This window comes from Dama dama, chromosome 5, assembly GCF_033118175.1.
Source record: "Dama dama isolate Ldn47 chromosome 5, ASM3311817v1, whole genome shotgun sequence".
Taxonomy (NCBI): domain Eukaryota; kingdom Metazoa; phylum Chordata; class Mammalia; order Artiodactyla; family Cervidae; genus Dama; species Dama dama.
In genome coordinates, this window is record NC_083685.1 from 33863100 (window position 1) to 33888674 (window position 25575).

The following is a 25575-nucleotide window of genomic DNA, read 5'->3' on the forward strand; positions in this document are numbered from 1 at the left end:
CCCAGATGTCCAAGCTGGGTTTAGAAAAGGCAGAGGAACTAGAGATCAAATTGCCAACATCTGTTGGATAATGGAGAAAGCAAAGAAGCTCCAGAAAAACATCTACATCTGCTTCATCAACTACACTAAAGCCTTTGACTGTGTGGATCACAACAAACTGTTGAAAATTTTTAAAAAGATGGAAATCCAGACCACCTTAACTGTCCTGAGAAATTTGAATGCGGGTCAAGAGGCAAAAGTTAGAATGGGACATGGAGAAACTGGTTGGTCCCAAACTGGGAAAGGAGTACAACAACACAGTATATTGTCACCTTGCTTATTTAATTTGTCTTCAGGGTACATTAGGCAAAAGCCTGGGCTGGATGAATCACAAACTAGAGTCAAGATTTCTGGAACAGTCATCAACAACCTCAGATATACAGATGATATCACCCTAATGACTGCAAGGAGATCCAACCAGTCCATCCTAAAGGAGATTAGTCCTGGGTGTTCATTGGAAGGACTGATACTGAAGCTGAAACTCCAATACTTTGGCCACCTCATGCGAAGAGTTGACTCATTGGAAAAGACCCTGATGCTGGGAGGGATTGGGGGCAGAAGGAGAAGGGGACGACAGAGGATGAGATGGCTGGATGGCATCACCGACTTGATGGACATGAGTTTGAGTAAACTCCAGGAGTTGGTGATGGACAGGGAGGCCTGGTGTGCTGTGATTCATGGGGTCGCAAAGAGTCAGACTCGACTGAGCGACTGAACTGAACTGAACTGAGTGGCAGTAAGTAAAGAGGAACTAGAGTCTCTTGATGAGGCTGAAGAAGGAGAGTGAAAAAGCTGGCTTGAAATTCAGCATTAAAATACTAAGATTCTGGCATCTGGTCCCACCACTTCATGGCAAATAAAAGTGGAGATAGTGGAAGCGGTGACAGATTTTATATTCCTGTGCACAACACACACTGTAGATGGTGACTGCAGCCATGAAATTAAGACGCTTGCTCCTTGGAAGAAAAGCTATGACCAACCTAGACAGCATATTAAAGAGCAGAGACATCACTTGGCCAAGAAAGGTCTATCTACTCAAAGCTATGGTTTTTCCAGTATTTATGTACAGATGTGACAGGTGCTGAGCCTGAAAGAATGGTTGCTTTTGACTTGCGGTTCTGCGGAAGACTCTTGGGAGTCCCTCCGACTGCAAGGAGATGAAACCAGTCAATACTAAAGGAAATCAACCCTGAACATTCATTGGAAGGACTGATGCTGAAACTGAGTCTCCAATATTTTGGCCACCTGATGCAAAGAGTAAACTCACTGGAAAAGACCTTGATGCTGGGAAAGTTTGAAGGCAAAAGAAGAAGGCAGCAGAGTATGAGATGGTTAGGTATTATCACTGACTCAGTGGACATGAATTTGAGCAAACTCCAGGAGATAGTAGAGGACAGAGGACCCTGGTGTGCTACAGTGCATGGGGTCACAGAGTCAGACAAGATTTTTCAACTGAACAATAACAACACATTGGTTTCAGGTATAATGTATGACAAGTAATTCAGTTACACATATATAGACATTTATTTTATTCAGATTTCAATTTTGTATATTTCTCTTTTCTAATCATACATTTGTTATGTTGTGATAGATACTATCTATCTATTTATTTTATTTTGCAATGATTAGTTCCTTTATTCTGGAATATAGGATCAAAATGCCAAACTACAAACACATACTTCTGTGCAGTGGATTTATATAAAAAATCGTGGTGCTTGGGAAAATTTCAGGTGGGTTACATCAGAAATAATCACTTATAAGTACACAGGTATATGTTTTTTTGACAAAGAAAATATGTTCAAAGTTTGAAAATTTGCTAAAATGCTCAATGTAGAATGAATATATATATATGTATCAAAATTTTTATATTGTAGAAATAGTGTTCATTATAATTGCTGATGATTTTACTAGCTTACATTAAGTACATGGATATAATTAATAGGATAAGGATTAACCATTTTGTAACTTTCCAAAATAACATAAAAATTATGACACAGACACCAAATATAGATGTACAGAAGAATGAAACAAAATAGAGAGACCCAAAATGAATACACACATGTAAATTTATGATATGAATGGTTAAAACAAATCTTTTCAGTTGGAGAACTTGAAATATACAGGTACAAAAATAGAAATTGTAATTGCAATTTAGACAGTGGATGCTTTCAAATTAAATGTTTATTAGTGATAATCTCAAGATAGAAGTAAAAAAGTAAGTTCCAAAGTCACTTTCATTCTGTAATTTCTCTTTATAAGTTTCATCAGACTACATTTCTAGGTAAAGTTAAAAATTCAAAGACTAGATAATTGCATTCAGACAGTGAGTTCTGTATATATAAATAAATTCATATATCCTATATAGCCTCTACTATCTCCTCAGTTTTATTATTGATAAATTTTACAATCAAGCATAATATAAGCACATCTTTTGTCCAGTGGGTAAGGAGAAGTATCTGAAAACCACTGGCAAAAACTAAGAAAAATAAATTCACTATTGAACTTATGCTAAAAAAGATGACTTGGGTCAAGACGACTTGACCAGTTATCAGACTTGATTGTAATCCTATAGTGACTAAGACTAAGCATTGTATAAATAGAGATCAGAGATATTACACCAATAACTATTCATTCTTTTAATATAATTAAAAATATGAAATCTCTGCCCTAATAACACTTTTAAGTGTACAAAACAGTCTTATAAACCATATGTGGATTATTGTACAGAAGATAGCTAGAACTTTCTCATATTGCATGACTGAAGCTTTGTATCCATTGAATAACAACTTCCATTTTCCCTCTCCTCAACCCTGGACAACTATCATTCTATTTTATATGTCTATGAATTTAACTACTTCCAATACCTTACATAAGTGAAATCTTGCAGTATTTTCCTTTATGTAACTGGCTTATTTCACTTAGCTTGCAGTCCTTGAGATTCATCCAAGTTGTACCATATGACAGGGTTTTGCTTTTTTCTTAAGATTAGGTAGCAGTTAATTTTAAGTATATACCACATTTTCTTTACCCCTTCATGAATTAATGCATATTTAGGTAATTTCTTCCCCTTATACTGGACAGTATTTAACTGATATGGGAGTATAGATATATATTTAAGAATGTGTCTTAAGTTTTTTTTTTTTAGTAACTAAAAGTGAAATTGTTGGATCATATGGTGGCTCTATTTTTAATTTTGGGTGGGAGAAATTATTCTTTTTATATAGTAGCTGATTATTTTATATTCCTATAAACAGTACACAAAGTACCAATTTCTCTAAATCTTACAAACACGTTTTGCTTTCTGGGGTTTTTTTGTTTGTTTGTTTATTTAAAATGGTCACCCTAATAACGATAAGTGTTTGAGGTTTTGGTATTTATTTCCCTGATGATTAGGGATGCTGACCACGTTTTCATACACCTGTTGGTCATTTCCCTGTCTTCATTGAAGAACTGTCTAGCCTTTCTCAGATTCTTTAGGTAGGTTATTTGCTTATTCAGTTCAGTTCAGGTCTGTTCAGTCACTCAGTTGTGTCCAACTCTTTGCAATCCAATGGACTACAGCCAGCCAGGCCTCCCTGTCCATCACCAACTCCTGAAGCTTGCTCAAACTCATGTCCATCGAGTCGGTGATGCCATTCAGCCATCCCATCCTCTGTCATCCCTTTCTCCTCCTCTTTTCAATATTTCCCAACATCAGGGTCTTTTCCAGTGAGTCAGTTCTTCACAACAGGTGGCCAAAGTATTGGAGATTCAGTTTCATCAGTGCTTCCAATGAATATTTAGGACTGACTGGTTTGATCTTGTTGCAGTCCAAGGAGTCTTCTTGCAGTCTCAAGAGTCTTCTCCAGCACCACAGTTCAAAAGTATCAATTCTTTGGCTCTCAGCTTTCTTTATGGTCCAACTCTCACATCCATACATGACTACTGGAAAAAACCATAACTTTGACTAGATGAACCTTTGTCAGCAAAGCAATATCTCTGCTTTTTAATATGCTGTCCAGGTTTGTCATAGCTTTTCTTCCAAGGAGCAAGCATCTTTTAATTTCATGGCCGCAGTCATTTTCTGCAGTGATCTTAAAGCCCAAGAAAATAAAGTCTGTCACTGTTTCCATTGTTTCCCCATCTATTTGTCATGAAGTGATGGTACTAAATGCTCAATAAGTAATCATTTGCTTATTACTATTGAATTGTATGAGTTGTTTATATATTCTGGATATTGATTCTTTATCAGATGTATCGTTTGCAAATATTTCTCCCATTCTACATATTGTCTTTCAATCTTTGTGACTGTTTCCTTTGTTGCATAGAAGTTTTTAGTTTGAGGTAGTTCCACTTTATATTTGTTTATATGGCCTATACTTTTGGTATCATATATGGGGAATCATAGCTAAGATAAACATCATGAAATTTTATGCCTGTGTTTTCTTCCCAGAGTTTTATAATTTCAAGACTCATGTTCTAGTCTTGAGTACATTTTGAGTTTATTTGTGTGTATGGTGTTTGACGAGGCTTTATGAGCATTCTTATGTTTGTGACTATCCAGTTTTCCCAGTACCATTTGTTGAAGAGACTTTTATCCCCATTGTTTAGTCTTGGCAACCTTGTTTTAGGTCATTTGACAATATACGCAAACTTTTATTTCTGGGATGTCTATTTTGTTCAGTTATTCTATGTGTCTGCCTTAATATCAATATCATCTTGTTTTGAATACTATAGTATTACAGTATATTTTGAAGTCAGGAATATGACATCTCTAGTTTTGTTTTTCTATCTGAAAATTGTTTTATCTAATTGATTTATTTTTAGAATTTTGTGATTTTCTTCAATGCAATGAGAATTTTGATAGGAATTGCATTGAATCTGTATATAATTTTCAGTTCTGAATGTTTGAATGCTATTAAGTTTTCCAACCATTGAATACAGAATGTCTTTCCATTAACCTTTTTTAATTGCTTTCAGCAATGTTTTGTAGTTTTTAGTGTACAAGTATTTTGCTTCCTCAATTGTTTATTCTGAAATATTTTATTCTTTTTATATTATCATAAATTAGATTGTTTTCTTAATTTCCTTTTTGGATTGTTCATTGTTTGTGTATAGAGATGCAAATAACTTTGGACATTGAGTTTTTATCCTGCCAGTTTGCTGATATTTTATTAGTTCTCTTTATTGTGTTTTTAATTGGTTTCCTTGTTTTGCTTATAAGACAATTCCATCTGTGAACAGAGATAAATATTCTTTTTTTCCAATTTGTATATCTTTAATTCCTTTTTCTTGCCTAATTGTTCTATCTAGAACTTCTAACACTGATATTAAATGAAAGTGGCAAAGTAGCCATTCATGGCATTTCTTGTCTTAGTGGAAAAACTTTTCAGTTTTCCCAGTTGAAAAAAAAATTAACTGTAGGGATTTCATGTATCACTTTTATTATATTGAAATAATTTCCTTCTATTTCACTGACAGCTTTTATGAGGACTCCCTTATTTATGATGAGTTGTTTTTGCTTGCTGCTTTCAAAATTTACTTTTTGTTCCTTGACTTTTGATAAACTGATTACAATGTAACTTAAGTGTATTCTTCTTTAGGTTCACAATAACTGGGCTCTACTGGGTGGGTGTACATTGGAAGGACTGATGCTGAAGCTGAAACTCCAATACTTTGGCCATCTCATGTGAAGAGTTGACTCATTGGAAAAGACCCTGATGCTGGGAGGGGTTGGGGGCAGGAGGAGAAGGTGATGACAGAGGATGAGATGGCTGGATGGCATCACCGACTCGATGGGCATGAGTTTGAGTACACTCCGGGAGTTTGTCATGGACAGGGAGGCCTGGAGTGCTGCGATTCATGGGGTCGCAAAGAGTCACACATGACTGAGCGACTGAACTGAACTGAACTGAACTGGGTTTCTTGAGGGCTTCCCAGGTGGTGCTAGTGGTAAAAAAAAAAAAGAAAAAAAGAAAAAAGAAAAAAAAAATATCCACCTCCCAATGAAGGAAATGTAAGAGATGAGGGTTTGATCCCTGGGTTGGGAAGATCCCTGGAGGAGAGAACTGCAACCCACTCCAGTATTCTTGCCTGGAGAGTCCCATGGACAGAGGATCATGGCGGGCTATAGTCCATAGGGTCGCAAAAAGACAGACATGACTGAAGCGACTTAGCAAGCCCACACAGGCTTCTTGAATCTGGCTGTTCATCTAATTTGACAGATCTAGGAAGTTTTCAGCCACAATTAAACTTTCTGCCACTTTCTCTCTCACTTTCTTCTGGGACTCCTATAATGTGCATAATGGTCTGCTTGCTTGTCTCTTTGGCCCTCTTCATTCTTTTTTAGTCTTTTTGTTCCTCTGATTACATAATTTCAGGTGGTTTATATTTTACTTTGATGATTCTTCTGTTTGATCAAGTCTACTGTTTAATTCCCCTAGTGAATTTTTCAATTCAGTTATTTCATTACCAACACAAAATTTCTTTGGCTATATTTGTTATTTTTATCTATTTGTTGATATTCTCATTTAGTTTCTGCATATTTTTTCTGAGTTCTTTGAGCATCTTCATGACAGTTATTTTTAATTATTTTCCAGGTAATGCATATACTTCTGCATTCTTATGGTCAATTTTTGGTGACTTATTTTGTTCCTTTCAGTTTCCCTTTTTATTTGTGCCCTGTTACATTGTGTTGGGAACTGAACACTTAAACAAACAAACAAACAAAACCAGCCCCAGTTCCCAGGTTTGCTGGATATTTTTAATAGGGAAGATATTCAACAGAAATGTGAGGATTGCACCCCTTCCCCCATTTTTCTGTGTATTTGTCTTCCTTGCAGTTTTACCTGTAAATTCCTACTTAGAGAAGTTTTGTTAGTTTTTGTTTTTGTTTTTTTTTTCTCTCCCCCCCCACCCCCGAACTCTTTATCTCCTGCTCTCTCTGATGTCTGTGTGCAGAACTTCATGTTCTCTGGAGCTACCTAAAAACTCCCAGCACATTTTGTTCCCAGCAGACCCGGATATCTAAAGCATGCCTGGACCCATCAGTGCTCTGAGTCTGGTGAGAGGAAAAAAGAAAACAACATAAATAAAATAAAAGCAGTTGCTTGGGCAGTCACCCATAGCTGGAATGATGAGTGCTTCATTCTTCTCTTTTTTGTCTGTGGGAGAAGCAACCGATCTGTATCAGCCTCTAGCTGCTGTACATTGGTTTTCTCGGAGCAACAGAAGTGGCCCAGTTTTGTTGTTGTTGTATGTTCTGAAGCGTGTAGGGTATGTCAGCATACTCTACAATCACCACATACTCAAGTCTTGTCAGCACTCAGACAGAAGAGCCAGAAACCATCTCCTTGGCAGCGCTCCACGAAGCTGAACAATTGCTTGCAGGCATGCTTCATTCAGCCTGAGGCTTTCTTCCTTGGGATCTACACTGCGCAGCAGGAGGGATAATGGTGACTCAGTGTATGATAGTTCAAGCTGTCATCTTTTTTCTCATTGGCCCCTGAATGGCACCTTTACCTGTGAGCGTTTATATTCAAGCAAGATAGAAACTGATCCCTTGGGAAACTTCCAGAAAAGTCTGAATGTTAGACTTATGTTTATGTCTTCTCTTTCCCTCCCCAGGGAGATGCTGAGAGTTGGGTTTCTGCTTTATTGATTATGTTGGCACTGAGCCAGATGAAGGGCTCTGGCAAGTTTTACTGCCATGAATTTTCCTACTGGCTTTGATGCAGCTGTTTTCATGCTTGCCTGAGGTGCAATAGTCTCTTAACTGTTTCATAGATTTCTCACAATGGATTTTGGTCCACAAGTTGCTGTTGAATCAGCTGAATCACAAAATTTAATCTCCACGGTTGAAGGAGAGTGTAGTGTTTCCTGTTCTTGCTACTGGAGAGTTGTGTGTCTCTGTACACTTATAAAATCAAATCTTGGAAACAGAGTTTTAAATGAAGTGAAAAGGATATATTTGTTACTTTTCCAGGCAAAGGGAGACAAATCAGGCTTCTGCTTCAAGAAACTATGTGTCTGAATCCCAGAGAATTTGATGAGGGGTGTTATAACAGTGGGTCAAAAGGGTCTCTGATAGTTAATTAGAGTGTGAGCAGGGCTTGCATTCCATTAATCTTGGGTCAAGTGGTCAGTCTTGATAAGATTCTCTGATTCCTTTAATTTTGTCTCAGGTGATTTCTTCACTGCTCCTCCCTGGATCAGCGACTGCTTGAATCCACCCTTTGGAATTCAGGGAAGGTCATGGAGGCTGGAGCCTTGCCTCCAAGAAATGAGGGCGGGAAAGGCTCTATGCCTGGAAGCCCCAAAGGGCCTCACTTGGTTTCATTCTTCAATCTTTCTGACATCACCCCCATTAATAGTTTGTATTGAATCATTTTGCCTGTTACCTTTTCTTGTGATTAATACAATGGTAGGAAAATGTAGCCTGAATCTGTAGCGATGTGAAGAGAAAGATGACTAGTTAACAAAAAAGAGAAAGAGGGGGAAAGAGAAGAGAGAGAAAGAATGTGGTAAAGCAAGGTAGAAAACTCCTAGCCTCCATGCCAAGGAGTTGAAAATAAGACAGATTTTAGTTCCAAAGAATAATGGAAGGCACATTATGGCCCCATAAAGCCAGCAAGAAGTTAAATTTTTATTTACAATCAGAAATGCATTGTGTGTTACAAGAAATGTCATGTCATAAATGTAAAGCAGAAAGATTAAAAGCAAATCCATACCTAGGGTATCAACACCCAGAATTATACAATTTATTCACTGATCAGGAATATTTAAATAAATGGTCATGGAAAGTCTACAAATTAACATTTTTATTGTATCTGAAGTTAAGGGTAACATCAGATGTTATCATTATTGTAATTAATGTAAATTTTGTTTTTGATTTTCAGGCAAAATCATAAAATTTTAGAAGTCAACTTAACCAGAAATATATAAGTAAAGGCAGTAGATATATCAAGAAGTTACAAATAAAATAAAATAATATTACTAAAATTATTGGAAGATCCATCCATATCCTGATACCTTCTCAGATGTTAAAGTTTTAAATGTTATGGTGCTATTGCTTAAAAATAAAATGTAATAAGATTAACCTTTATCTAGAAGATACTGTCTTGTAAAGATCAAAGTTTTCAGTTGAATGTTGGGCTGCTTAGTCATAACTTTTGCTTATTGTGATGTGGAAAGCAAACTTGGGCAAAGGGATTTAAAACTCTATGGATTTTAATCTCTCTCTTTTTTTTTTTTTTTTTCTGTGAAGCTAGATCTACAAACTTAATTAGATCTATGTCAAAATTTAGGTAGATTTTAAAGGTAAGTGAAAATGTTACCACATGAACTAACTACATCTGTGATGAGCATCTCAGGAATAATTATTTTAAAATACAGTGATTTGAATCCTCCAAACCAGCCAGCTAAATCCTTGATTTTAATGGAAGAAGAGGGTGCTCTAAAAATCAACACCATAAAGCTCCCTAGATGAGAACTTTGATTTACAAATGAGATTAAATGGTTTGTGGAATTCAGGTATTCTAGTCAATAATAATTAAGAATGCCCCCCAAAATAGAGAATATATTGGCTTTAACTGATACAAAAGTGCTGTGATTGGGACTATAGGTGCTATAAAACTAATGAATCTCATAGAAGTAATCAGATTTTTGCAGCCACTTTACCCTGGAGGCATTTTCTAATTTGTATGTGGGCAGGGAGTCAAGGATCTGAGCATAAAACCAAGTATAGACAATGGAGGGAACGAGAGATCAGAAGAGTTTTGGGGGAAAAAAAAAAAAATAACAACAGGAAACTTTTGGATGTTAGCAGTTTTTCCCTTAGGATAATTGCTGAATTCTGGCAAAAACGGAAACCTAGACTTAACTTAACAAAGTCCCTAATTTTATCACAGAGTTCAGAAACCACATTATCTGCCTAACAGAAGAGTCAGCCAAGTAAAGAGAAAGGTTATCATTTGAGTCCCCATGACCCAGTGGTTAAGGAACCACATGCAATGCAGGAAACACAGGAATCATGGATTCAATCCCTGGGTCAAGAAGATTCCCTGGAGTAGGAAATGGCAACCCACTCCAGTGTTCTTGCTTAGAAAATGTCATGGACAGAGGAGCCTGGTGGACCACAGTCCCTAGGGTCACAAAGAGTCAGACACAACTGAGTATACATACACACATGTATAAACAATAATTTTGATGTAATAAAACCACCAGGCTTGCCAAATGACAGAGGAATCTGATTTTTTTTTAATCAAGGGTATAAACAGACAATATAAAGAATTTCACAAAAGATCCAAACTTTGAAATTAGCACAAAATTGAAAGAAGCTTGCTCCTTGAGGGAGGCGGGGAGTGATGACAGTGTATTAAAAAACAGAGACACTATTTTGCCAACAAAGGTCCATATAGTCAAAGCTATGATTTTTTCAGTAGTCATGTACGGATGTGAGAGTTGTACCATAGAGAAGGCTAAGCACTGAAGAATCGATACTTTTGAACTGTGGAGCTGAAAAAGACTCTTGAGAGGCCCTTGGACAATAAGAAGCTCAAATCAGTTAATCCTAAAGGAAATCAGACCTGAATATTCATTGGAAGGACTGATGCTAAAGCTGAAACTGCAATATTTTGGCCACCTAATGTGAAGAGTCAACTCACTGGAAAAGACCCCGATGCTGGAAAGATTGAGGGCAGGAGGAGAAGGAGATGGCAGAGGATGAAATGGTTGGATGGCATCACCGACTCAATGAATATGAGTTTGAGCAAACTCTGGGAGACAGTGAGGACAGGGAAGCCTGGCATGCTGCAGTACCTGGGGTTGCAAAGAGTTGGACACAACTTAGCAACTGAACAACAATTAGGTTTGTAAGAGAATTGTGAGTAACATAATCATTGTATGTAGAAAAAGATAGAGAAAATAGAAGAAAAATGTAGAATTTTAGAAAATTGGAAGATTTATAACCTATAAATATATTTGCTAACTGGTTAATTGCTTAATGAATTGGAAGCTCAAGAATACTGAAGTGGGTAACCTATCCCTTTCCAGCAGATCTTTCTCACCCAGGAATTGAACTGGAGTCTCCTGCACTGCAGGCAGATTCTTTACCAACTGAGCTATCAGGGAAGCCCCGGAAACTACACATGTAGCTAACAGAAAGTTCTAGAAATTATAATTATAATATATAACATTGGCATCCAATTAAAACAGTTTAAGACCACATTAGACATAACAGAAGATTTATTGTTGCACTGTAAGACAGGCTATTAGAAAATGTAACATGTAACATTATGATGTGGGAATAAAAAGAGAGTCACATCTTAAAAAATGAGAGAGAGTGGGAGAGAGAGAGAAAGAGAGACAGAGAGAGACATCTGTAAAAGAGTGGAAAAGCCTAATATTCTTGAATGTGAGAAGAGACAATGAAAAGTGCAGAAACAATACTCAATTACAACCAAGCATTTTTCAAAATGGGGGCAACTTATACAGATTCAAGAAGCATAATAAACACCTAGTGAATACCTGCAAAAAAGTACCACACCAGGCACAGCAGAATGATGATGCTGAATACTAGAGACAAGGTGAATAAATAATGAAAGCAGTAAGAGTAAGGGTAAAAAATACCCATTTTCTTCAAGGGATAATTAATAATATTAATTGTTGTATTAGATTGCAATATGTCAAGGACACACATTGTAATCTCTAGCATGATTCCAAGAGAACACTGTATAACCCTTAGCTTAACAGAGAGATAAAAATTAAACAATAAAAGTTATAGTTGAAATAAAGAGCATAAAGGTGACAGATAATTCACCGCAAGACGTTTCTCAATTCATATGTCTGTATATATATGAACTGACATATGTATATACATACATATATTCATAAGTTGTTATGCAAGATATAATTCAACTAAATACTACAAGTAATACAATGAGAATGTCAGATTGGCTTATAAAAATGAAGTGAAAAGGAGATATATTTCAATTTAAGGACACAGAAATATTGAAAGTAAATTGAGGGGAGAAGATACCACATAAATACATTACCTAGTCTAAGCTCTCCTATCTCTTTGTATTTTGTTGTTCAGTCACTCAGTCAATTTCTCTGTACCACATGGACTGCAGCACGCCAGGCTTCCCTGTCCTTCCCCATCTCCCAGAGTTTGCTCAAAATCATGTCCATTTAGTCGATGATGCTATCCAACCATCTCACTCTCTGCTGCCTGCTTCTTCTCCTGCCCTCACTCTTTCCCAGCATCAGGGTTTTTCCCAATAAGGCATCTCTTTGCATCAGGTGGCCAAAGTATTGGAGTTTCAACTTCAATATCAGTGAATATTGAGGGTCAATTTCCTTTAGGATTAACTGCTGTGGTCAGCTTGCTGTCCAAGGGACTCAAGAGTCTTATGCTGAACCACAGATCAAAAGCATCTCTTCTTCTGCACTCAGTTACCTTATGGCCCAACTCTCACGTCTGTACATCATTACTGGAAAAACCATAGCTTTGACTAGATCGACATTTGTTGGAAAAGTGATATCTCTGACTTTTCATATGCTCTTTAGGTTTGTCATAGCTTTTTTTCCAAGGAGCAAGTGTCTTTTAATTTCACAGCTGCAGTCACCATCCACAGTGATTTTGGAGCCCAGGAAAATAAAGTTTGTCACTGTTTCTATTTTTCCCCAACTATTTGCCACGAAGTGATGGGACCAGATGCCATGATCTTTATTTTTTGAATGTTGAGTTTTTAAGCCAACCTTTTCACTCTTCTCTTTCACCATCCTCAAGAGGCTCTTTAGTTCCTTTTCATTTTCTCCTATTAGGGTGGTGTCATCTGTGTATCTGAGGTTGTTAATATTTCCCCTGGCATCTAGATTGCAGCCTGAGCTTCATTCAGCTTGGCATTTAGCATGATGTACTCTGCATATAAGTTAAATAAGCAGGGTGACAATATACAGCCTTGGTGTACTCCTTTCCCAATTTTGAACCAGTCCATTGTTCCATGCCTGGTTCTAACTGTTGCTTCTTGATCTGTATACAAGTTTTTCAGGAGGCAGATCTGGTGGTCTGGTATTCCCATCTCTTAAAGAATTTTCCAGTTTGTTGTGATCCTCATACTCCCTGCATGACAGGACAATAAATCAAGAGACAAGTTGTTGGGCAAGAAGCAATGATTTCATTTGGAAAGCTAGTAGACCAAGAAGATTTGTGAACTCTTGTCCTGAAGAACCATCTTCCCTGAGGTAGAATTCAGGCTTCTTTTATACTAAAAGGGGAGGGGTTGTGGCAGCTATAGCGAATTTCTTGGTGCTGGAATCCCCTGTTCTTGCAAGTGTCCATGTAGGTCATTTCAAGGTGTTCCCATAAACCTCCAGGAAGACAAATGTTATTCTCTGTTAAAAGTTTCATCTATTTAAAGATTAGAGCCTGGAGAATGGGTTCTCCTCTATATTTCAGTCTCTAGACAACATTCTTTCCCAAAGGTCAGAGTCATCAGGATTAGGCACAGGCAACAGAGCACACAGGTTAGCACTAAAGGGACAGATCCAATATGTAGTAAGGTCTGTACTTTGTTATAAATATAAACAAAACCCCCGCAAAACCCAAAAAGCATTGTGGAGCTTATATTAACTCAATATATCCTTGAGGAGTGCAGCCCTATGTGCAATGTTTCAGGCCTGATCATAGGCATTTACAAAGGCTATACCTGGCAGGCTCCACTGGGAGAGTTGCCCTACATATATCAGATTTACAGTTCACATCTCAGGTCTGACTTGCAGTCAAGACTCAGCATCTCCTAGCCAGCCCTACTCTTGCACACCACTGCAACACGAACTGAGGTGTTTTCATGTAGAGGCTTCTTTACTTGGTGTCTTTGGAGGAAGCTTTCTTTGGGTGCCATTGCTTAGATGTCTTTACAGGAGAGGGGTACACTGGAAGGTGCTTCTCTTCTTCACTCAGTAACCAATCTTTTCCCTTCATTATGAGTGCCTCCTTCCCCATCTCCCAGCCTTCTTTCAGGCCCATAAAACTGCAGAAGCCCTTTGTTTAGGGTTTCATCTGCTCTGAGGCAATCTCATGTCTGTGCTTATCCACCTGCACTATTCTGTGTGGGGGAATAGAACAGAAGAGGGAGGGAAGGACTCAATGCTTCCTCTGATTTAGCCTTTTTGCTTACATAGACAATAACAGAAAGAAGTTAAGGGCTTAAATTTTAATTTCATGTTGGCTTATTGTCTTAGTGGGATATTCCAACACCTGGCAGCCCAGTTCTCTTGAACATAGCTGAGTTTCTGACATACCTTAAAAAGAGAGGAATGCTAGCGATAATACAGAAATGTTATAATGATAAAAAGACCAATCCTCTAGGAAGGAATCACTATTATAAATCTGTAAGAATAATATACGTAAAGCAAAAGTTGGCAGAACTCAAAAGATAGTGGTGCAATCTAACACACTTTTCTTAATAGCTGATAGAACAAGCAGAAAAAAAGCATCAGTGAGAATATAGTGCATTTGAAGTACATAATTAACCAAGTGTACCTAACTTGTAAGTGGATCTCACTGCAAATCAATTTTGAAAATGACTTGGCAGTAAGCACTACAGTTCAACAGCTCAACGTATGCATTTCCTGTGACCTCGTTACTCCACTCCTAGGAAAATACTCTGTAGAAGATGTATATATTTTTTTCCACCAAAGACATGCACTAGAATGTTCACTTATTTATAATAGCAAGAAATTGTAAACTATTCAATGGTCATTAAGAATAGAATGGATAAATGATTGCAATATATCTTTATGCAATTGATTATTACTTGGTAAAGGAAATAAATTAACTTCAGCCACTCAACAGTTTGGATAACTTGAAAATATGCTGCTGAGGGAATAAAGCCAGATACTGAAGCACATATTTTGTATAATTATAAAGATAAAAACTGGAAGAATTAACCTCTGTTATAAGAATTACACATAGTTTTTATCCTTTAGCAGGAAATACTGAAAAGGCACCACAGGGATTGTGGTTGTTACTAGTAATGCTAGTTCTATTCCTGACCTGTGAGCCAATTGTGAGTGAGGGAAAATGTTGATCTCTTGATAGGCACAATTATTTTGCATGGATGTTATACTTCAATAAGAAATTCAAAAATAAAAATGTTGAAGTTTTAGGTTCATAAGGATTTTAAAATAAACTATAATTTAAATTTATTTAAAATTAATTATTTTAAAGTAAATCATGAAAGAAAACATGCTGTGTAGCGCTTCTTATCCATGTGAAGTCCATAGGATGGAGTTTTAATTTTTCAATGAAAGTCAATTAATTACTAGGTATAGGTGCCACAAATGACATGTCTACTGCTAGATACAAGGCACTCTTGGCAATAAAAGCTGCTGTTAAAATCTCTATGTCTGCTGCACCCAGAAAGGTAATGCAGGTGCCACTCTTTCATCCAGCCCTCTCTTCCATGCCCATTTCAACTTGAAATAATGTACTCATTCTGTATCCCTTCATGTTCCCGAGTTCTGATTCAAAGTGCTGGTGGATGACTCAGAGCCCCACATCCTATTTTGTGAGAATCTTGGACACTGAGTCAAGAGTTTCTGTGTAGACAGATTCACCTTGCATTATGCAGAGGGAACTGGCCCATAAATAGGAATTGAGGCAGAAGGAGTATTAAATAATGAGGTTCAGGGTTTCCCTGGTGGCTCGGTGGTAGAGTCAGTCTGACAATGCAGGAGACATGGGTTCAATCCCCGGTCTGGGAAGATCCCACATGCTGCAGAGCAACTAAACCCGTGGTCTGGAGCCTGGAGGCTGCAACTAGTAAGTCCATGTGCTGAAGCTACTGAAGCCTGTGGGCACTAGAGCCTGTGCTCTGCAATAGGAGAAGCCACCGCAGTGAGAAGCCCGTGCACAGCGACTGGAAAGTGGCCCAATTTGCTGCAACTAGAGAACAGCCTAAGCAGCAATGGAAACCCAGTACGGCCAAAAAAAAATAATAATAATAGCAATAAACTAAATATATAAATAATTTTGTTTTAAATGATGAGGCTTATATCCTACTGTATTTGTGTTATATTTTTCAATTTCAGTTTGGTTATGTTGGGACTGTATTTTTCAGAATTCCCTTCTGAATACAGCAGTAGGTTAGAGTTCACTTAAAATTGAGTAAGATTTAGGAGGCAAAAGGCAACAGCAAAAAAATCTGCTTTATCAGTTAGATATGGTGAGACATCTTCAGAACACAAAGGCAATATCTGAAGAGTCAATAGCTCTCTATAGGCTTTTTCTCTGGTTTCTTTAGCAATAACCACTCTAGCTGGGTATTCTTAAGTATCAGATTTGCCAACAACCTCAGGGGAATCCAGGTCAGTTGCATGAAGGTGGAAGGATATTATATTATCAACACAAACTAATATGTTGGCATTAAAGAACTTCATCAAATTTTTTCTTATATGAAATATTTTCTGCTTAGGAATAAATAATAGTTAAAAAATACTTTAGGGGATTTTAAGCAGATTTTTTGGTCAGTGAAAATACCTTATAAAAAACTATAATTGTGCATGCATGTCATTATGCATTTGTCCAAGTTAATAGTAGAATATACAACATCAGGATAGAATTCTAATGTGAACAATGGACTTTGTGTGATAATGATATGTCAGTGTAGTCCCATCAGTTGTAACAAATATACCATTGTTGGGGGATATTGACACTTGGCGGACGTGCATGTGTAAAGGAGCAGGAGGTACATGAAAAAGCTCAGTATCTTCCTCTCAAATTGGCTGTGAAATAAAGACTCCTTTAAATAACAAAGTCAAAATTTACTTGGTTTTAGTAATCAATTTTCCTTCTAAGTAGTTTATAAAAAATAACTTCTGCTAAATATAATGAGTTCTTAACCTTTTAACCATTAAACATTTTTCAAACACTCATCTTAAAAAAGGAAAGAGCACATATGAATTATAATTCACATATTGCAAAATAATTTCTAAATTGATTTCATTTTGAGAAGAATCTTTCTAAACTAGCAAATAGCATTTAAAGTATTTAAAAACTTACAATGTATAAAGTATTAGAGGAGCATGATTATCTTCAGTTATATCAATTACAAAATAGATCATATTAAAACATTCATTTCAGTTCAGTCACTCAGTCGTGTTTGACTCTTTGCTACCCCATGGACTGCAGAACACCAGGCTTCCCTGTCCATCACCAACTCCCGGAGCTTACTCAAACTCATGTCCATTGAGTTGGTGATGCCATTCAACCATCTCACCCTCTGTTATCCCCTCCTCCCCCTGCCTTCAATGTTTCCCAGCATCAGGGTCTTTTTTAATGAGTCAACTCTTTGCTTTACGTGGCCAAAATATTGGAGTTCAGCTTCAGCATCAGTCCTTCCAATAAATATTCAGGATTGATTTCCTTTAGGATTGACTGGCTTGATATCTTTCCAGTCCAAGGGACTCTCAAGAATCTTCTCCAACATAGCAGTTCAAAAGCATCAATTCTTAAACTGATTCTATAAATAAATATATCCCTTAAATTTTTGCAATGTTCCCTGTAGCATCTTTATAACTTTCTAAAAATGTGGTCATAGAATATGACATTTACCTGAGGGCAATGGTTCTATTCCATTTTATGGCTACAGTTTGGTGTCAGAAGGTGAATATGAGAATCATAAAGCATTTCTCACTTCAAAAAGGAAGGTCAAATTTATGATCCAATGTAAATCCTCAATCAATTGGAAATACCAAGAAATACAGTCCTTACATGTAGGCCATTTTTTTAAACCTAGATAAACAAGACTGTGGTAAGATCCAAAGCTTTTGTGAGATTTATGTACTTTAAAATATAACTTCTGATTTTGGCAAAAATCACATATGAACAGTAACATATTTTCTGAATCTGTTTATTGGTTGTGTGCATATTGATATAATTAGTCATTCTTAATATTTGAAATTATTAAAGTATTATACTGCTTAGTTTTGGTATCCTCTTTTTTCACCCATATCTTCTACTTGGATATGTATTGTGTCAGGAAAATGATGAGTTATTTCTTGAAATATTATGAAATTGATTATATACTGTACTGCAGATTGAAATGGAGTTCCTCTTTGATATAATAAAACATTACTGACAAATAACCATTTATCATTTTTATTACTGATAAGTAAACTGCTACATAACAGGGACAATGCATTGTAAGGCACTGGGAGAATTGCAAACTTGAATAACATATTACCTTACCATATCTACCTCTCAGATAACCAGTCAGATATGTATAATTGCTATAATGTGTTTTACACATGCATTAAATAAAACTTATCTTTGACTCTTTAACTTAAAAGAAGAAATTGCATTGTTTTCTAAATTCACAGATCATTTAAAGAATATCCCAGTTTTGAAAAGTTGGAAAAAAAAATAAGGTAAAATTTGATAGTAAATATTTTCAAGTTGACTTTGTAATGTAGTACAAACTGAAGTAGGTGGAGAGGCTTAAAATCTAAGAAATTCTTGGCATTGAGGCACAAACAGCAAACAAAATATAGTCCCTATGGCTTCTAAACCTCGCCTGCTCTCTGAAATGCCAAAAGCACCATTTATTTCTTCCCTTTTTGCCTTATTGCACACTGTCCCCAGATGATGTTGTGTGTGGTATAAATTAGACAGTTTATTGAATCTACTTTTAGTCCATCTTCTATAACACACAAGGCATCACTTTCAAGGTGTCACTTCAGAGGAATAAAGGCAGAGCAGAGCAATATTTTAAGTCTGACTGGGTGAAATATGGTTTGGGAAACAGCCAGTGCAATATTATTGGAATAGCTCAGCAAAATACACAGCACACTGGATGCAATTTTAACTAGGATTATTGAATCAGTTTCTTCATTTGCATAAGATAATGTGGAAAAGATACATATCACTCAGGAAAAAAAATTGGAGATTCAGCATAAATTTATCCATTCAGTTTATGTTTTGCCCTCACTACCATCGTTATCTTCTAATTATAACACATGCGGATCTTTGAATTTTTGCTGCATCATGGACCCAAAAGAGAGACACATAATGGTGAAATTGGAATAATTTGTTCATCTGACATATTTGATGACTATTACAACTCAGGCTACATATGCTCTACATTTATAAGAAACCAATCTTACACTTATGCTTAGAAGAAATGGGATTGAAAAACTTGCATAGCTGTCCCATAGCAGGTAACACTTCCATAGAGACAGAGATTATAGGAGGAATGAATAAACTACTAAATTCTCATAACAGTATCAGGATTTATAGAGTAGTGGCTCTAGTGTTCAAGATATTCAGACAAATAAAAGTGATTTTTAATGAACTTTGCAGCATTTTGAAATATACATCTACTTGTAACTTACTTAGATTTCCTTCAGAAAAAAAAAAAGGAGATAAATGTAAATAATATGAATCTAGGAAGAATGAGGTCAATGTCATAGCAGTGTAAGGTATGCCTCTATTTAGTCTATCTTTCTTAGCAACTAATTAGGCCTTCATCCAAAATCAGAAGTGCCTGTGTGGGAGTTGTAGAATCTAGCAACACGGAACTCTGGGGGAGCCTTGAACACCTGTAATTCTGCTGATCAGCAGGCAGACCTTGGTATGGGGTATGAAATCAGCAGGACACATAAGACCTGTGATTCCCCGCCCCCCCACCCCTGTGCATGGTCAGAAAACGCCTGGAGAGTTCTGATTTGGGGAAAATCCACAAATGGGAAAGACTTTGTAAAAGTCCAACTTCCTAAGGGGGGATTGCAACATTGTGTTGGAGGGGGAAAGACCTGGATTTATTGGAGATGGTAAGAGAAACTTTGATGATGAGCATCTTCCCCAAGGCTGCATGGTGTGGGACTGAAGTAGCCAATGACAACCTCTCACACTGGGGAAGGGGATGGCAGTGAGTGAGTGTCCAGCATCCCAGTTGAGCAGGACCCAGTCTAGCCCTACTCTAGTAGCACTCAGAATACAGAGATGAGAGGGCCCTGTCTAGGAAGAGGGAGAAGACGGGGAAGGAGCAGGTAGAAACATCAAAGAGTTTCAAAGGGATGCATTTTCTGGTGACTTCACTCAGGACTTCAGCAGAAAGTCTGCACATGAGCCTCTGAGGGAACTTACCAAGAGAATCCCCTCACAAGGCCTATGGGCATCCCTACCAGCTCAATGCTAAACCTATAGCTCCCCCAACTAGGAAACTGGCTCCTTGTGTATGGCCCAAAGTGCCAAAGTGAAAGTGAACTCCAATAAGTAGGCTGCTCTCAGAAAAACAAATTAGAGTCTGGGGGCAAGAGAGAAACCACAGACTTAAGCTGTAGAATGACTTTCTGGAAAAGAAAAATAATTTTCCAGCCGCTGGCTAGTGAGTTGTAGGAACCAAAAAGAGACATGTAAGCTTAAGATTTCTACCATAAGAAACAGTGAGAAGTGTGGAGCAGGTGTATCTATACAAAGTCAGATAAAACACCAGATGTAACAGGACAAACATAGTTCATCCCACCTGAAGGTAACTTGTAAAGATTTGAGGAGGTGTCTGCTACTGCATGCAAGAGCATCAATGAAAAACAAGTAATATGAAGAATCAAGGGAACATATCATTACCAAAAGATAATAATAATCCTCCAATAACCTAACTCAAAGTCATGGCATTTTGAAATCTAAGTGATAAAGAATTCAAAATGCCCATTGTGAGAAACTCAACAAATTACAAGAAAATGCAGGAACATGAAAATATTAGAAATGTTAAAAAAAAATAGGACTTAAAAAAATAAAACTAAAATTCTTGAGTGAAATATTCAGTTAAAAAAAAAAAAGAAAAATGCTATGGAGAATATCAATAGTAGAATAGATCAAATAGAACATACTTTGAAACTTTGAAATAACCCAATCAGAGGAGAACAAAGAAAAAGGAATGAAAAAGAATCAAGAAAGTCTATACAGTATATGGATCTCCATCAAATATTAAAATATTAAAACAATTGGGGTTCCAGAGATGAAAGGAAGAAGGGAGGAACCTTGAATTTCCCAAATATAGGGAGGTTACTTTGATGTCCAAGTTCATGAAGATAGCATCAGTTCAGTTCAGTTCAGTTGCTCAGTCGTGTCTGAGTCTTCGCGACTCCGTGAATCACAGCACGCCAGGCCTCCCTGTCCATCACCAACTCCCGGAGTTTACTCAAACTCATGTCCATTGAGTCGATGATGCCATCCAGCCATCTCATCCTCTTTTGTCCCCTTCTTCTCTTGCCCCCAATCCCTCTCAGCATCAGGGTCGTTTCCAATGAGTCAACTCTTTGCTTGAGGTGGCCAAAGTATTGAAGTTTCAGCTTTAGCATCAGTCCTTCCAATGAACACCCAGGAGTTAATCTCCTTCAGGATGGACTGGTTGGATCTCCTTGTAGTCCAAGGGACTCTCAAAAGTCTTCTCCAACACCACAGTTCAAAATCATATCACCTATTATTTCAATGAAAACAAAACAGCAATCTTTTCCAAGACACATTATAATAAAACTGTAAAAAATCAAAAACAAAGAAAGAATCCTAAAGAAGCCTAAGATATAATCTATAGAGAAACGCCCACTAGGTTATCAGCAGATTTCTCAGCAGAAACCCTATAAGATAGGAAAGAATGGGCTGACATGTTTAAAGTGTTGAAAGAAAAAAGAAAAATAAAAACAAGTTACCAGACAGAAATACTCACTCTGGTAAAGTTATCCTTCAGATATAAAGGAGAAAAAAGACTGGAAAAAGAACAAACTAAGCTGAATATTAGCATAAATAACAAAGATAAGAGGAGAAATAAATGGAAAGTAAGAGAAAGCTGTAGAAATTATCAGCAAAACTTAGACCTATTTTTGTAAAGACAAAATTAGCCAAAAGTTAGCTAGACTTACAAAGAAAAAACAAACAAACAAACAAAAACTCCTAAATGCAATCAGAAATGAAAGAGAAGACATTCAACTGATAGGACAGAAATGCATCAGGACATAAGAGACTGCTGTGAACAATTATATGCCAAGAAATTGGATAATCTGTAAGAAAATGAATAAATTCCTAGAAACATGCAGCTTAACAAGACTGAAACAGGAGTAAGTAGAAAGTCTGTATACATTATTAGTAAGGAGATTGAATCAGTTACCAAAAATCTCCCACATAAGACAACAGGATCAAACGGCTTTATTCTATCACATAGGTAAAGAATTAATACCAACTCTCCTCAAATTCTTCTAAAAATAAAGAGAAGGGAATGCATTTAACTCATTTTATAAAGCCACCATTATCAATAATGATAATGATACTATAAGAAAAGAAAACTTTAGGTCAGCATTCCAGAAGAATATAGATGCAAAAATTCTCAGCAACATAGTAGCAAATTGAATCCAGCAATGCAGTAAAAGGGTTATATGGCATGATCAAATGGGAATTATACCTGAAATGCAAGAATGGTTAAACACATCCAATTAACAAATACGATAAGCTCCCTTAATAGAATGAAAGATAAAAGTCATTAGATCATCTAAATAGATGCTGAAGAAGCATTTGACAAAACACAGCATCTTTTCATAATGAATAGCCCTGACAAATTGAGTATACAAGGAACATATCTGAATACAATAAAGACCTTGTACAGCAAATGGATAGCTAATATACTCAACAGTAAAAGACTGAAAGATTTTCCTATAAGATCAGGCACAAGAGAAGTTTGCTCATTCTTACCCTCTTCATTCAATAAATACTGGAAGTCCTAGCGTGAGCAGTTAGGCAGGACAAAAGAATAAAACACATTCAAACTAGAAAGGAAGAAGTAAAATTGCCATTATTTAAAGATGATATGATTTTATTTATTTATTTATTTATTTTTGAGATATAAGAAAAATCCTAAAAACCACACTAGAAATCTTTTGGAAAAAATCAGTGACTTCAGTAACTTTGAAGGATAAAAAATCAACACATAGAAGTCAGCTGTATTTTTATACACTAAATATACCTGAAAAAGAAATTATCTCATTCATGATATAATTTAAGCATAAAATATATATTAAAAAAAATAACCAAAGGAGTGAAAGTTCTGAACAATAAGGGCTGTAAGATTTTGATGAAAGAAATTGAAGAAAGCAAACAAAAAATAGAAATACATTCAGTGTTCACAGATTGGGAGTGTCAATATTCTTAAAGTACCCATACTGCCCATGCATCTACAGACTTTAAGAAATCCCTATAAAAATTCCAATGGCATTCTTCACAGAAATAGAAAAATAATAAAGATTTGTATGTAAATATAAAAGTTCCTGCATAGCTAAAGCAATCTTTGCTTTTCAGGCAAGAATACTGAAATGGGTTGTCTTTTCCTTTTCCAGGGGATGTTCCTGACCCAGGAATCAAATCTGCATTTCTTACATTCTTTACCTGCTGATCCCTCAGGAAAGCAATCTTATAAAGAAGAACAAAACTAGAAGCATCATACTTCCTTATTTCAAAAAAATTACAAAGATATTGTAATCAAAACTAATAATGGTATACAAACAGACACACAGACCAATGGAACAGAATAGAGGGACCAGAAATAAATCACTAAACACATAGTTAATATCTGATAAGGTATCCAAAAACACTCAAGGGAGAGAGAATAGTCTCTTCAACAACAATGCTGGGGAAAGTTGATAAATATATGCAAAAATATATAATTGGTACACTATCTTACACCACTCACAAAAATGAACTTAAAATGGATTAAAAACTTAAACACAAAGCTAAATATATATGAAAGAGGAGAGTAAAAACTGGCTTAAAACTCAGCATTCAAAAACTAAGATCATGGCATCTGGTCCTATATTTGGATGGCAAATAGAAGGGGAAAATCAGAAATGTTGACAGATTTTATTTTCCTGGACTCCAAAATCACTGCTGATAGTGACTGCAGCCATGAAATTAAAAGACACGTATGCCTTGGAAGGAAAGCTATGACAAAACCAGACAGAGTATTAAAAATCAGAGACATCACTTTGCCATATAGTCAAAACTGCATTTTTTCCAGCAATCATGTATGGATGGGATAGTTAGGCCATAAATAAAACTTGCAATCAGTAGATACATAAGACTTGGGAATCTAATGCACTGTACAGCAGTTATAATCAACAAAACTGTGCTATAAACTCTCTATGTAATAGCCATGACATGGAAGCAATCTAAATGTCCATTGATAGAGGAGTGGATAAGGGAAATGTGGTTCATATGCACAATGGAATGTTACTCAGCCATCAAAAGGAACAAAGTTGGGTTATATGTAGAGACATGGATGGACCTAAAGACTGCCATACATGAAGAGAAAAAAATAAACAAGAAATATTGCATATTGCCACATATATGTAGAATCCAGAAAAAAAGTACAGATTAACTTATTTGCAAAGCAGAAATAGAAAAATAGACATAGAAAACCAACATATGAGTATCAAGGTGGAAAAAGAGGGTGGGACGAATTGGGAGATTGGGATTAATATGTATACACTACTATGCATTGAATAGATAACTAGTGAAAGCCTGTTTATAGTGTAGGCAATGCTAGTTGAGGGGATGTGTTTATATTTATGATTGATTCACTTTGCTGCACTGCAGAAACTAGCACAAGATTGTGAAAAAATTATATCCCAATAAAAAGCAAACAAAAAGCAACCTAAAAGTTGCTCAGAGACTAGATCTTGATTTTTCTCAGCACAAAAAATAAATGAGAATTATAAGACATTTCTTCTAAGGGATTCTTGCCAACAGTAGTATATACAAAGATCATCTGAGTTAAATTCACCCTTTCCAGTCCATTTTAGTTCGCTGATTCCTAAAATGTCAACATTCACTCTTGCCGTCTCCTGTTTGACCATTTCCAATTTGCCTTTTCCAGTAGTCATGTATGCACATGAGAGTTGGACTATAAAGAAAGCTGAGTGCTGAAGAATTGATGCTTTTGAACTGTGGTGTTGAAGAAGACTCTTGAGAGTCTCTTGGAATGCAAGGAGATCCAACCAGTCCATCCTAAAGGAGATCAGTCCTGGGTGTTCATTGGAAGGACTGATGTTGAACCTGAAATTCCAATCCTTTGGCCACCTGATGCGAAGAGCTGACTCATTTGAAAAGACCCTGATGCTGGGAAAGATTGAGGGCAGAAGGAGATGGGGAAGACCAAAGATGAGATGGTTGGATGGCATCACCGACTCAATGGACATGAGTTTGAGTAAACTCTGGGAGTTGGTGATGGACAGGGAGGCCTGGCATGCTGTAGTCCATGGGGTCACAAAGAGTCAGACATGACTGAGTGACTGAACTGAACTGAACTATATGACATTATAGAGTGTTAGTTAATGTTATGGTGGTCATTATATTGCAATATGTAAGTGAATTAAATCAATATGTTACACACCTTAAACTTACAAAATATATGCCAATTGTAGCTCAATAAAATATAAGATTTCATATAGATTTTTAAATTAGGTAATACACAGGACTCTAAAGTTTGAATTGCTTTTGCTTAAGGACCAGAG